This window comes from Emydura macquarii, unplaced genomic scaffold, assembly GCF_026122565.2.
Source record: "Emydura macquarii macquarii isolate MOO-44397 ecotype Brisbane River unplaced genomic scaffold, CSIRO-AGI_Emac_v2 contig_1348, whole genome shotgun sequence".
Taxonomy (NCBI): Eukaryota; Metazoa; Chordata; order Testudines; family Chelidae; genus Emydura; species Emydura macquarii.
In genome coordinates this window covers 6,428,324-6,443,207 of record NW_027131485.1, presented here as the reverse complement: position 1 = coordinate 6,443,207, position 14,884 = coordinate 6,428,324, and positions in this window count along the sequence as shown.

The window sequence follows — 14,884 nt, the reverse complement described above, 5'->3', positions numbered from 1 at the left end:
CAGGGATGAAATCAAATTTACTCGCAGGAGCTAGGGATGTTCCACATAACAAGTGGAAAAGCAAAGTGGAGATCATCCCTAGCACTTGAAAAATTAACTACCAATCCCTTTATGTTGTGTGCTCAGTTGATACATTTGGCTTTCTTCATCTATAGGACAATGAATAGTACATAGTATCATGTTTAATTAGTAAAGCATTTAGCCTTATTTTTAATAGATAAAGTAGGTGGAGTTCAATATGTTGTGGAAAAGCTAGGCATGGCTATATGTGAGTAAGGCGGATGATGGTATATCAGGGCATTTTTAGAGACAGAGGTTAAGTAACCTGGTTCCCTGATAGTATGGTATTCTTTCTTCATGCAGAGAATGAGGCCTTGACCCATCAAAGCATTTAGGGCCCAATCTGCTGCCTGTCAAAGTCATTGGAAAGAATTCCATAGATTTCAATGGACATTGGATCAGGCCTAAGAACATGCTCAATATTAAACGTGAATATTCCTGTTGAAGTCAATAGAGCCACTAACAGATAAAATTAAGCCTCTGTGTAAGTGCTTTGAAGGTTCTGGGCCTGCAAGACTATTCAGGAGCATTGCCTGTCCTAGATGCTGAGCATCTCACAGGATCAGGTCCTAACTGCAAACAAAAGATGTGTTTTGGTGTGATTTCCCCAATGTGGCAGCTAACCCTTTCACATTGAATTCTAAAGCATGCCTAAGGTAGGCTTATAACATGACTAAATTAATGAAATAGGATTGTTACTAGGAAGTGCACAGAAGTGTGCTGGGTGGTTTGCAAAACCAAAGATACCGTCTCTGCCCAAAAGACCTGATAATGTAGATTTAGATATAAGACAGTAAAGGAAATAAACTACAGTTGGGAAGGTGAGGGGTAGGGCAATAGTAAGATCTTGTGGTTATTCAGTAAAGATGTGCATATCGTGATGGTTCCTTCAGTTTTTTAAAAATATGCTTTAATTTACTTCTGTTTGATAGCACAAACAGCAAGGGGTAATTACCCAGATCCTGCAGAAATTTATGCATGTGAGTTACTTTACAGCTGTGACTAGTTTTAGTGATTTCAATGGGATTGCTCATGTGTGTAAAGATACACATGTGCTTACATTTTTAATGGACTGGGACCCAGCTGACTACATATCCAAACAGTTCTGTCATGTTTCACAAATTACACAAGCTGGAAAAGATAGAGGCACTCTTTTCCCCAATATACTCTTTCAGCTAGTGTCAACATAAGTGTAATTTTGAATGAAAGTAGGGTAATGTTTTCCCATACGATTTTTAACTTGTCTGTGCCCCTTTAAAGAAGGGACCTTTGGAAATGGCTCGCCCAAATGCCAGCAAAAGTACACACACAAAAAACAGCGTAATGTATGAGGACGTAAAATCCACAGCCTTGTCGATACATCTCTGCCTTGTTTTTCCAGATTTTGCATTTGAATTTTTTTTATAGTGTAATTTTCTTCTTCTGCTACAGCAATAGGACTAATGAGGAGAGATATCTCTCATTAGGTGCCGAAAGAGAAGAAGTGGTTCCTGGAATCTTCCCTGTAGGAATAATACATCAGAAGAGGCTGAAAAGCATGACTCACGGTTTCAAATATAATCTAGGTTTATCAGCAAAGAAACATACAAAAGGAGATGACAAAGGAGCAATGTCTTGGCCATGCTGTAGTGGTAGAGTCATAGAGCCTGACACACTGTGTTTACACTTACCTGATTCCACTGACTTTTGATTTACAAGTGTGACCATAGAATCAAGAGGCTGAGAAAAGCTGTTTGTCCTTCTGTTTCCTATTGTACATTTCCCACTCTTTTATCTAGCCTACTTTTAAATGTTCCAAACAATGGGGCTTCCCTTGAGAGACTATACTGATGCTTGCATTAGTTTCTTTGGAGCTAATGTAGTCCCCAGTGCATAAGCCAAATAGATGTCTGTGTCTTAGGGAGAGCTGTGGGGGGACAGAAGAGGAAATAATCATTTGCCATCCCTACACCTCTCCCTGGGCTGCTACTACACTGAAGTCCACCCTCCCTTCTGTGTGGGAGGAGTAATCAGAATATCTGCATAGTGGCAGTTCCACTGGTCTTTCCCCTGCCTTGCCCTTCCCCATCCACAAATGTGCTCCAAGTGCTATGGGACAGGAAGCCCCTGAAGAGTTCACATGGTTTCCTGTATGGGTTTCCAGAATCCTGCCTTTCCTCAGAGAGGTGCTTTGATACTACAGTGTTGAGTGTGGTATAAATATCTATATAGAATTCCTCACCAGCTGGTAGCACAAGACCATTATGTCCATCCACTGCCTGAATTTGCACATGGAATTGTTCCCTCTGACTCAGTGCTTGGCCACTGCTGCTGTGCACTGTTCATTGCCTCGTTTCACCACAGAGGCAGTTGTGTTTCCTGGTGGGTAAAGACCACCCTAGATATAATGGGACTAGCCCTCAACTGGTGTAAACTGACATAGCTCCACTGAAGTCAAATACATTAAATGCTTTGGGATATATAAGGACCTGCTTACATGTAAAGTTCATTCTTAGGTTCATATAAAAGAGCAATCTGAGATTTTTGTTTTCAAACCTACTTTTTGGCACAAGCCAAATGGGGGTTGTTACCTTAACACAGCTTTATTTATCTTGGTCTTCCAGATGCCTCATAGCACAATCTGGAGATGAACATATGTCATCATGATACACATTAGCAATACTTGAAAACAGCCATGTGTCTCTTTGTAATGCAGGATGTTTATTTATTCACTTACAAGTTCACAGTCTGTTTCCAAAGGGACAGCATCTGAGTGGATCAGAAAGCTTACGATCAGAGGGAGCCTTTATCGGCATCGCATCCCTTCACTTTAGACTATATTTCAATGCCTTTGGAGTTGATAGTATGGTGCTTGATGCATCTACAATCATACAGTTATTGCTTATAAACAGCCACATGCTCAGATATCGAATGACATTTAATGATCTTTTGCAAAGAACGGTTTGTTCTCTAAATAAGAGATGGATGAACTTAGATTTTAAAATTCCAAAGCCACTTGAGATTTGTGAGGTTTCAGTTTTTCAAAGGAACCGAGTCTCACCCTTCTTCAACTGGCAACCACCTGTCTTGGGTGGGAGTGCAGGCTTGAGTAACAATTTAGTCACATGTTCCTTTAGCCAATCAGCATATAGAATGAAAGCAGTGATGGCATCAAGAGGAAAGAGCAAATGAGTCTTTGAAGCTAGCAAAAATTAAATGCTATGTGGGTGACAGGCAGTGGCATGAATAAGGAGATAGTAAGGGAGGGGGTATCACTGGAAGACTAATCCTCTGGATATATGTGAGACACAGAGAGAAGATTGAGAGCAGGAGGAAGAATCTGATAAATGAAGACAGATTTTGTGGCAAAGAGAAAAGGAGGCTAGCAGGGCTGGTGGCCTGGAGGTAGGAGAACAGGAATGCAGTCTGATGGAAAAACAACTGCCTACCAATATAAAGGAGCAGCCAGAGAGATCCAGCTCAGATGAGCTGCAGAGAAGATAACAGCTACAAATCTGACCTTTCTTAGATTATATTTTCCTTCCTTTTATGAGACTGCTGGATATCATCTCTCTCCAGTGAAACTTGTACACTCTTGGTTAGGCAATCTCTCATCTTAAGAGGCCTTCTCCCTCAGTTATCCCCAGACCAAGGGAGTGCATTTCTACTTCACCTATATGAAAAGGCCACCTGTGTCATGCAGATTTCTCTTGGTCTGTTAAGGCAGGTTTTACCAGCTAGAAAAAAGGGGCTCTCCTTGTGTTCTTGTAAAAACCATTCACAAGAAGATAGGATTTTAAAAGTTCTTTATTGGGGCTCCTGTTAAGGCCTCCTGAATGGACAACTTCCACATTTAAAGGGCGTAGAGACAAGACTTGGCCCTTTTTAATGTGTGGAATTGGGATTATGCCACTGGCTGGCTATGAGGGAAGGCTGCTGACAGGGAGACCTGTTTGTCATGGCTCTCGCAGTTTGTGCAGTGTGTGTTCACAGTTGGACCAGGAATGGTGAATGTGGCTCAGACTGGGTTTGAGGGATTCTGTTGTTTTTGTTGCCTTCATCTCTCTTTGGAAACATGAAAATTATAACATTGCAAATTTACACTTACCAAAGATCTGGCTCAAAGCTTTTAAACGCATCTTTTGGGTTAAAATTAAATGCTTGATTCTTTTCTCATTCCTTATTTCTGAACTATCCTCTTGGCTCCAGTTGAAAAAATGACTTGTACTTCATCTGAGCAGCATTTCAAGAACACTTTCCATGGGAACCGAAAACAGATGTGATAAACCTCCAAACATGAGATTTAGCCTAACATCTGTTGTTTAATGAAATGTTACAAAATGAGTGTATGGGAGGGGAGGGGGGGTGTAATCCTGCTTTGTTTGTGTTATCCGAAAGGTGACGCACCTGACTTTCTGAATATTACTTTTCAGGAGACACTGAAAACATGCAGTAAAAATGAGTGTTGGGATAAACAAACCTGACCCAGCCAGTTAGCACCGGGAGTAGGTTTGTGAGGTTCTTGTAACAAGTTAACATATCAGGGTATTCTGTGTAAGGGGATTAAAGTAAAATAGTACACTATATAGTTTACAACCAAATTGAGAGATTTCTGGGGGAAGGAAGGGAAGGGAAAAGATGCAATTATGACAGGAATACTGTAGTGCAAGGTCCTGATGCAACAAAACACTTAAGCATAGTGCTTAACTTTAAGCATGTGAATTGCCCTATCGGAGTAAATGACCCTGCTCATATGCTTAAAATGGAGCACGTTTAATTGCTTTGCTGGACTTCAGCCTAAATACATTATTAGGGTTAAAATGAAACTGTTCACCAAATATTTCAAATGATCTGGATGAAATTCTTCCCTGTGTGTGTCATTCCCAGCCTTCCCTCATAGCCAGCCAATGGCATGGTCCCAATTCCACACATTAGAAAGGGCCAAATCTTGTCTCTACGCCCTTTAAATGTGGAAGTTGTCCATTCAGGAGGCCTTAACAGGAGCCCCAATAAAGAACTTTTAAAATCCTATCTTCTTGTGAATGATCTTTACAAGAACACAAGGCAGCTTTTTTCTAGCTGGTAAAACCTGCCTTAAGAGACCAAGAGTAATCTGCATGACATAGGTGGCCTTTTCATATAGGTGAAGTAGAAATGCACTCCCTTGGTCTGGGGAAACACCATCAGTATCTATTCACAGTGATATTTTGTAATTCTTCTATCAGGATTTTTTTAATCTAATAATAAAATATTTGTATGATTAAAAAACAATTAAAAGAGGATTATTTTTTTTGGCCTGGGTTGTAAATTCTGCATGGGAATGTTTAACCCCATACGTGCCAGCATTTACAATGCAATAAAAAAGTGAAGCCACCTGGATACTATGGCCAGAAAACAAGAGTTCTGTTATGCAAAAAATTTTGAGGTTGCAAAATTTGTTTTCATGAGGAGAGGGAGTGGTTAGGACCCTTGCCTGCGATCTGGGAGACCCAAATTCAAGTCCCTGCTCTAGAGTGCGGACTTGAACCTACGTCCCAGGTGAGTGCCTTAGCTAGCAGGCTATAGTATCAGTCTTTCTCTTTCTCAGGCTCTCCTACTGGAGCTGTTCCACTTTGTATAACTAATTAAATATTATTTAGGCCAGGGAGAGAGTTTTGTTGAAACAAATATGTTTCCACAAAGTTTTTGGTTCTGATGAATCAGCATTTTCCACTGAAAAATTCAAGACCATCTCTACTTCTATAAATAAAAATGAGACTGTGAGAAGTCTAATTTAATTTTCTGAGATAAGTGAAATTCAACCAGTGAGCATCCAGATTTTTTCTCCTCTAATAAAGGTAGTAATTTATTATAAACGTTAATAAGGATATTTGTTTTTAAGAAATATTTTATTTTTAACTTGACAATATCATTTGAGGACTACAGTACAAAACCTTGATATTCTTCACAGCTTACTGTTATTTTTAAAAATAACTTTTAAATGAAGTAGTTCCATAGGCTAACTTTCTCCAGAGAAGGCAGTGGAATGTAATGTTATAAATTAAAACCTTCAATCTTTTGTCTATACCTTAATGTAAAAGCTTCAACCAATCATTTTAATCCCTACCTCAGCACCAATTTACAAAGTTACATACTTTATTTTTGGTGTAAATGATCAGTCTTTTTATTTAAAATCCCCTTTGTATGTCAGAAAATATGATGAATTTAAATAATTTGGGGGGTTTAGATCTCTTCACTCTAGGAAGATGTAAAATCCTGCCCTTTCTCTACTTGAAGTGATCAGTAAAGAAGTGAGTGAAATCAATGTGCCCCTTGATGGGAGCCTGGAATGGCTTGTGTATGAAGGTAGTGGTCATTGACAGGCAATGACACTTCTACAGAAAGGGTTGTGTCAGGAGCTGTGACTCTGTCTTTTGGTGTTTGTCACTAACATGCACAGATAGGATCTTAGCAGCTGCAAAAGCTTGAGTGCTGTAGGCAGCTTCTCTACCAGCGTGTGAGTCATTTAGTTCTGGGGGCATAGTGGAACTGAAAGTATGTATCCCAGTAATACCTTAATTTGCAACATACAGGGCCAGATTCTCAGCTGGTGTAAAATGGCATAGCTCCATTGAAATCAATTAACTATGCTGATTTAGGTTCTGATCTTGCATCCATTTAAATCAATACAAAAGCCCCAATTGACTTAAATGGGCACAAGAATCAGATCCTAATACCAGCTGAGGATCTGCGTGAGAGAATAAGATCCTTTTCGCATTTTAAATAAGGTTTTGCCTTCTGTGTTAATGTATTAAAAGGCCCGGACCACTCCATTCTCTTTAGTGGTCTTTAATACACTTAGCTAGAATTAAATGGTGCTACCATAATAAAACAAAAATCTGAAGCAAAATACCTATAAAATCCTTCTCTCTCTCCTCATTTCTCAGCATACACAATAAAGAAATCTTTTAAAGGATGGGTACTTTAACCTAATAAAAATACAGAGTCCATTGTAAAAAAATATTTTCTGCAGTTTTGTGGAAGAAAAGTCTGACTCTTGGTACAGAAACACATTCCCAGTGTAGACCCTCCATTTCCTTTTTGGTAGATGTTGACAGAAAAAATGGTACTTGCTTGGAAAGCTGTGCCATGAAACATGTGGGGGTGATTCCGATTTCATTTGAAACAGTTTCACATTAGCGCAATTCCACTGATTTTGCTGACATTACTCCTGATTTACATTTGAGAACAGACTCAGGCCCAACTTAGCCATAGTTTCTCTGTATTGTACAAGGAGTGCAACAGCAAGGGAATTTGGAATCAGAAACTAAATAATGCAGACTCTATGCATCCCCAATTAATCATTTTCAAGTAGCACCAAACATCTGTCCAAGCTTCCACCACAGGCAGAACAAGCAGTTGCCTAGGGGAAGTGCAGCAAGACCAGTAATTTATATAAGCCATGAGACCAGAAATATTTTTTATTGAATTCATGCCACTTTACAGACATCTGTGGTCTGATCTCCTTATGTTTATTCCAGAGGTCATCTACTTCTCTCTTCAGCATGAGGAAAGGATAGACGAAGTTGAAAATTAGCAGGAGAGGGTTAAAAAAAAGAGTAAAAATTGAATTTGTCAATATCACCAGGAAAGTGGTGTAATGTCAGAGTAGCAGACCATATACAGCAGTCAAATGATGATCCATGTCTTCATAGAATAGTAGAGAGGCATTCTGCCTGTTTTATTCATGGTAGACAATGTCTTCAATGGATGAGTGAGGTGAGCAGGATTTGCCACTTAGGCAACTGCAGATAATGTTGTTGCAGGCGTCTCACATTTTATTTTCATCAAATTATTTTAGTCAAGTCTGTAAAATCCCTGTAGTTTTGGACGAAGAATTATTTGCTTTTTTCTAGAGGCTGACAACTGTTCCTCCTACAGTCAGATATTGCTGTGCAGGAGAGATTTGGTTTCCCTACCGTCACACTGTGATTGTCTAAGGACACATATAACTAAGGAAGAATTTGGTGCCAACTTTCTTTTTGAAAGGGTCTCATGGTTTGTCTGACTTATATAACTCCACAAGGGCACTTGATAACATATAGAGTGTGGTAAGATTACATGACAAAAGTGGTTGCCCTTGGTAATATTGGTGCATTGGGTGCAGTGTAAGCAAGGACATATCACTGTGATTTTCCTACCTTGAACTTGAAAGAAAAAGTCATGATTTAATTTTATGTCAGCACCCGGCGGCTCTTTATTTCCTGCCTTTGCTATTTATTGCTCCCACAACACCGCAGTAAAAACATATACTAAACTGCAGCCTTCAGTAATACAGTCTGCAGATATTCTAAATGCAAGATCATACCGTGTTCAGTAGTTGTCCCTGAAGTCCATCTTCAACCCTGCTTTAAAAACAGGGGACTGCCACTGGTTTTTCTCTCCTCCACTACTGCTCTTCATTGCCCAACAAATAATAATAGGACTTAGCACTCAAGTTACTGATCCATATTCTTAATCTTAACTCAAATTTAGTGTTTTTTGCCTAGAAATAGTAGAATGCTTCCACTGGTACAGAGCTTTTCTTCCAGATACCTGACAAAGAGGCCAACATTTTCAAGAGTGGCCACTGGTTTTGGGTGCCTCAATTTCGGCATGTTGTACCTGATATTCATAAGTACTAAGCACCCACAAATCCAGTGGAAATCTGGCAGCTGCAGGTATCAGCACATCTAAATCAGGCCTGAATTAATAGAGAGCTTTGCTCTGAATCCTGAAGGTTAACAAGCATAGGCTTTTTTGGATCAATGGCGGAACTAAATTCTATAGCCAATGGTGTGCAAGCACTCTGAGCTATCTAATAGAGGAGCTATTCTTGGGAAAGTACCAGCTGATGACAATTTGAGGTAGGAGGTGGGTTCCTAAGGCAGCCAAGAACCAAAAGTTCCCCCAAGTTCTAATTTTTTTTATGGCAATTTACCTCTTTCGAACAGGGGGAAGCAGATATTTCCCCTAAGTGCTTCCCTGAATTTGCCAGCATCTCCTCAGATTTTACTAAGATTGAGGTTCTGCAAATTTTCATCATCCAAGTCACGATCTTGGCCTCGCAATGAGAAAGCAAAGATAAAACATGGTTCAGATCTGATGAAAATAAGTCATGATGATTAGTTCCTGCCTATTGATGGTACTGGAGGCCAGAATCTGCCTATTGATGGTATTGCAGGCCAGAAAACATCTTCCTGTCTCTCCCAGCTGCCTCACATAAATATTGAATACGAAGGATGACACTATAGAAATCTGAAAATTGTGAAAGGCCAGATCCAAAGCTTAAAGTTATTGAGAGATTTTACTTGTCTTCAGTGGGCACTGCATCAGGGGTCTAGGGAATATGGGCAAGTACCAAGTTCTCTGAGGAGAGAAAGGTCTGTTAAGCTATAGCATCTTCTAGCCTTTAAATGAGTGAGCGAGGATATTTTTGGGGCTCTTTTCTTGTATGATGTTGATGAAACTGGGCCTTATATTAGATGTTGAAATATGTCATCATCAGCAGGATTCTATTTTGTTTGTGACAATGGGTTATGTGATGATAGATGGAATTGAACACTTGTTTTCTTTTAGGTTTGAGGGAGCCGCAGGTTGATGCATTTCAAAGCCATTTGCTTTTGTAATTTTGTGCCTAATTGTTTTATCTCTGTAATTGTGTATTTTCAGTTTGCAGGATTTAATCTAACTTGTGCATTCACTGGCAGTTAGGTCACTGCAGATTCTGTGCACTCTGAGAGTGACTTTCTGGTAAATTGCAATCAAGTCTTCAGGGAAGCAGGCGGAAAAGACAGAGACTAAGGGAAGGTTATTTTCATCAGCGTGTTCCACCTAAAATGTAGCTTTAAACCTGCTTTTGGGAAAATTACACCCCGATCTCAAGAAAGCTGGTAGAATGTATCATTTTATGTAGCTGATCATTTGAAACTGCTAGGCATCTGACGTGAGCTGTAAATGAGTCAAGTCACCTATCCTGTTTTATAATTGCAATTTAGGCATTTGCATCAGTTTAATAGTGGTGTATTATATTTGCTGTTTGAAAATCCTTTATCTGATTCAGGAGGATCTGTGGAACAGTTCGTGTAGGTCGGCACCACATCTAACTCCATACCAGTATCCAGTTTTGTAAATATTGATTTCTCTTTGAAGAGGTTGACTCTAACTTGTTTTTTAATTAGCACTGGCAGATGTTCAGCTGGAAGAACGTCTTAGGAATCATTATTCTAATAATATCCTATTAGCTTTTAAATCTTCCTCTTCATGTAAATCTGTAATTAGTGTGTTCTGTGTGCCAGCCATATTCTACTACATATTTTAGCTGTGAACAGATAAACCAGGGCATGCTAAAAGCTGTGGAGTTCTAAAATGCATCTTATGGCTCTGCTGTTCTTGTAACTGTACTCTAAGGATGACAATGCAGCTCTACTATGTTGTTCTGCTCCTGATCCCCCATCCCACATCTCCTCTGAGCCCATTCAAGACCCTCTCCAGGGGGTGATGGGGCTTGTATGATTTGGAGTGGCCACACTGGTGGCAGGGAGGGATGAGAGGAGTTAAATAGTGTCCACAAGCAACATCTTCCCCTAGGACACAGAACAAAATTCAAATGCAAAAAGGCATTGAGGTTGATTGTGGTACTCCTCATGGAGGAGGCTGAAATGAAAAGCCACAGTAGGAGGATTAGTGGCAGCTTGGCTGCCCCAAAGTCATTTTGTTGGGCCAGGAGGGTCATTCCCTCTGACCTTGTGAGAAGACAGCTGGAGTGAGCCTTTAAACTGTGCATATTTTGGATCTCTGGCTTTTTCCAGAGAGGATGACAGATGGATGCGATGGATGCAGCCATTAGATACATGTGATGGGTATCCCAGAAGGTATTTTTTCTGTTGGAGGGATGGGGGGGTCTCTTGTTCCCAGACATTTTGATTGAATCGCCTCTTTTTCTTTGTTTTATTATACTTATATTAAAACTAAAGATTTCCCTCCTAAATCCCTTTTTTATCTGCCTGATAACTAAGGGGCCGACTCAACACTGAATGACTCCAGTTTGACACCAGTGCAACTCCATGGACTCATGGACTCAGTGGTGTCAAACTGGTGGAGTTTGACTCAGGCCCATTGTGAATATTTGTTTTTTTAATTTAAAGTGTTTTGTAGTGTCATCCATTTAACTAATTTCTTTTTTAAAACAAAACCACTGTTTCATGCACTGCCTCCTGATGGCAGATTCACTTTTACAAATATTAATAGTTTGCACATACTGCCCCCAGTGCATTTCATCCATAGATCCCAAAGAAGAGATAAGTATCATTATTTGGGGAGACAGAGACATGGAACACTGTTACTTGACCACAGTGTATCAAATGATGTCCCTCTGCAGAGATGTGAATCTTCCCTAGTGAGTCAGGGTATGTCTATACTGCAATCCTGGGGCATGATTACAGCACACATAGATATACCTGAGCTAGGTTTAATCTAGTTATCTTGGGTACCAGAGCAGTGAAGCAGTGGCAGCTTCAGCGTGGGCTAGACACTTGAGCAATTACCCAAGGTACCAGGTGGCTTTGTGCAGCCACCACTAAATCCTATGCTCCTGCAGCGTCACTCCTCTAGTACCCAAGCTAGCTTTAATCTAGCTAGCTGAAGTCACATCCTGTGATTGTAATGTAGACATAACCTCCATGTCTGAGGTTAGTCCTGCTTTGAGCAGTGGGTTGGACTAGATGATCTCCTGAGGTCCCTTCCAATTCTAATCTTCTATGTCTGAGTCAGCAATAAAACCTCGGTTCCATGGTCCCAAACCAGTTAACTGGAAAACAGTTGCCCCTTCTACAATTTAAAGATCTTTTTCAATGCTTAGCCAAATGGTCGGCTGTAGCGATTGTTTGCCATTTGGTCTATTCCTGTGTGGCTGCAAGGGCTTGATGGGCCAAAAGTCCAACATCAGAACAGATTTTATTCTCCCATGTAATAGGGGGGTCAGCCTGGGGGCCACCTCCACCCATTGGTTAGTGGAATTTTATCCCAGATGTTACAAGCCCCCTGGAGAATGGCGTTCACCAGAACGTCTTGTGGCATTTTGGCAACATGTCCGAAAAGTGTATGATGCCGGCTGCTGTCAATGGCCCCAGTAGTCAGTAGACCAGAGTGACTGTAAACGTCTGCATTATGAATGAAGTCCTTCCAATATACAATGTTGCCCAACATACAACGTTGTCATTTTGTGTGGAAAGGCTGCATTGTCATATCTGAGCAGCATAGTGTCCGTGTTTCACAACCGTACAGCCGTACAGAAAGGATACAGCTCAAATAGATCCTGAACTTGGTTGTCATGCCAAGATGCTGTTGATTCCATAATTGTCGTAAACGACTGATGACAGATGCTGCATAGCAATCCGGTGAAGAACCTCTGTATGAGAGTTGGAGGAACTGGTGAGTATAGAACCCAAATAACAAAAGCTGGAGACTGCTTCGAGAGTTTCATTAGTCAAAGAGATTGGAGTCATGGGTGGACTTGATTCTAGGTTTTGCAGCTTTGTCTTTGACCACGAAACCTGGAGGCCGACCTTGACCGACTCCTCCTCCATTTGCTGGTGTGCCTCAGAAAGCCTGTCGGGGCTTTACTAGAAGAACTGTCCCCCAAGAGTCCAACCTGTACCTCATCATGGTGAAAGAATGTCACATCTGAAGTAGGGGATTGCTCGTTGGAGCTATGCCATCAGCGATGAAGGCTGATCCAAAATATTGCCTTGGGCATTATGTGAGGTGGACAAGTCCAACAAGAACCCTGAAAATGATGGTTAACACAGGCAGCTAAGATGCAGGGTAACAGCTGTGCCTAGCTACCTGAGCTGAAGGAAATCGCTGAGAAAGACTCAAGGGGGATGAGGTATTCTTTGGGACAATTGTTCGCTCTTGCTTTTGATCAACATGAATAACTTAGTGCTCAGCACCAGGGTTAAAGCCCCTGCCCTATTCTCAGCTTCAGATGCCCTGCCGGTGCCATCTTCTCCCAGCGCAAATGTGACGGATTCACACCAACCCCCCCCGGGGAAGCACGTCCTCTGATTTCAGCAGGCGTGTCTGGAGTATATCGTGACAATGTATTCAGTTGAACCTAGGATCTCCGCCAATCCATCAAAATTGAAACCTGGAATGTTGCAACTCTTCACAGGCATGGTCATCAGTTCACTGTCTCATGCGAAAAGGACCATCTTGGTATATCAATTGCCAGCCTAACAGAAACAAGGCTAATGGATCACAGACAGCATGAAGTAGAAAATTAATTACTTCTACGATTTAAAGATGCTTTTAAATATTTTATTTTTGAGATAATCCAGGTAACTCAATTCCCATTTTTTCACAATAGAAAATGTTCATTTCTGTCATCAAATATAAGAGCACTTGTGATCATGTGTGTGTAGTTAATACGTCACTAGAGAATGTCATGTTGTTTAACTTCTTTAGTTTTCAGGCTTAAATATGCACATGTGGAAATGAAATTACATTCTAAAAGCTCACTCTAACTCTGTAAAGAGTCAGAGCTGGAGTGGGGTAAATCTGAAGTCGTCTTTGTAAAAACCTTATTTCTAGCCCGGTAGTTTCATAACTTCCCATGACTCCTGATTCACAAGGATTTTCTGCCTTCCTCTCTTCCCATCATAGTGTTTCATTTTTTTCTTGCTGAGGAGATAATTTATACTTATTGGTTTGATCTGAACAAATAAAATATGGGTCTATTCTTGATGTGCCCAATAATTTCTCCCACGGATATGGTCCCTCCACATACATCTTGGAATGTTGAAATTATAGCATAGGAAGTTTATATGCCTGGCTTTCTCTCATTTTACACTGGAGTAAATCAGGAGTAGCTCCATTAAAATCAATAGGCCAGATCCTCAGCTGCTATAAATTGACATCACTCCATTGTCATCAATAAAGCAATGCCTATTTATAACAGCTGAAAATCTGGTCCAATGGATTTACTTATACCAGCTTTTATACTGGTGTAAGAGGAGAACCAGGCCTAATGAGTCTGTGATTTGTCCCTCTTTTGCAGGAAGATGATGGTTAGTACTTTTCTAATCTCGCAGACGTGTTGATGATGGTGCTCTACAAATACCCAGAATAATATAGGACCATAGACAAGGAAGGGTGGAACAGATCTCAGTAGGTCATCTAGTCCAGTCCCCTGCACTGAAGCAAGGACAAGTATACCTAGCCCATCCCAGACAGGTGTTTGTCTAACTTGTCCTTAAAAGCATCCAGTGATGGTGATTCCACAATCTCCATGGGATGCCTAATCCAGTATTGAACAATCCTTACAGTTAGAAAGTTTTCCTTAATATCCAACCTAAATCTATCTTGCTGCAGAGTAACCCAATTACTTCTTGTCCTTCAGTGGACATAGAGAACAATGAATCATCAACCTCTTTGTAACAACTCTTAACATATTTGAAGACTGTTATCAGTCTTCTTTTCTCCAAAGTAAACGTGCCCATTTTTTTTTAGCCTTTCTTTATAGGTCGGGTTTTCTAAACTTATCATTTTTGTTGCTGTCCTCTGGACTCTCTCCAATTTCCCCATGTCCTTCTTAAAGTGTGCTGCCCAGAACAGGACACAGTACTTAGCTGATGCCTCACTAGTGCTGAGTAGAATGGGACAGTTGCCTCCTTTGTCTTACACATGACACTTGTGTTAATATGTCCCAGAATGATATTAGCCTTTTTCACAACTGCATCACATTATTGCCACATGTTCAGTTTGTGATCCACTATAACCTCCAGATCCCGAGGCAGTTATTCCCCATTTTGTAGTTGCGCATTTG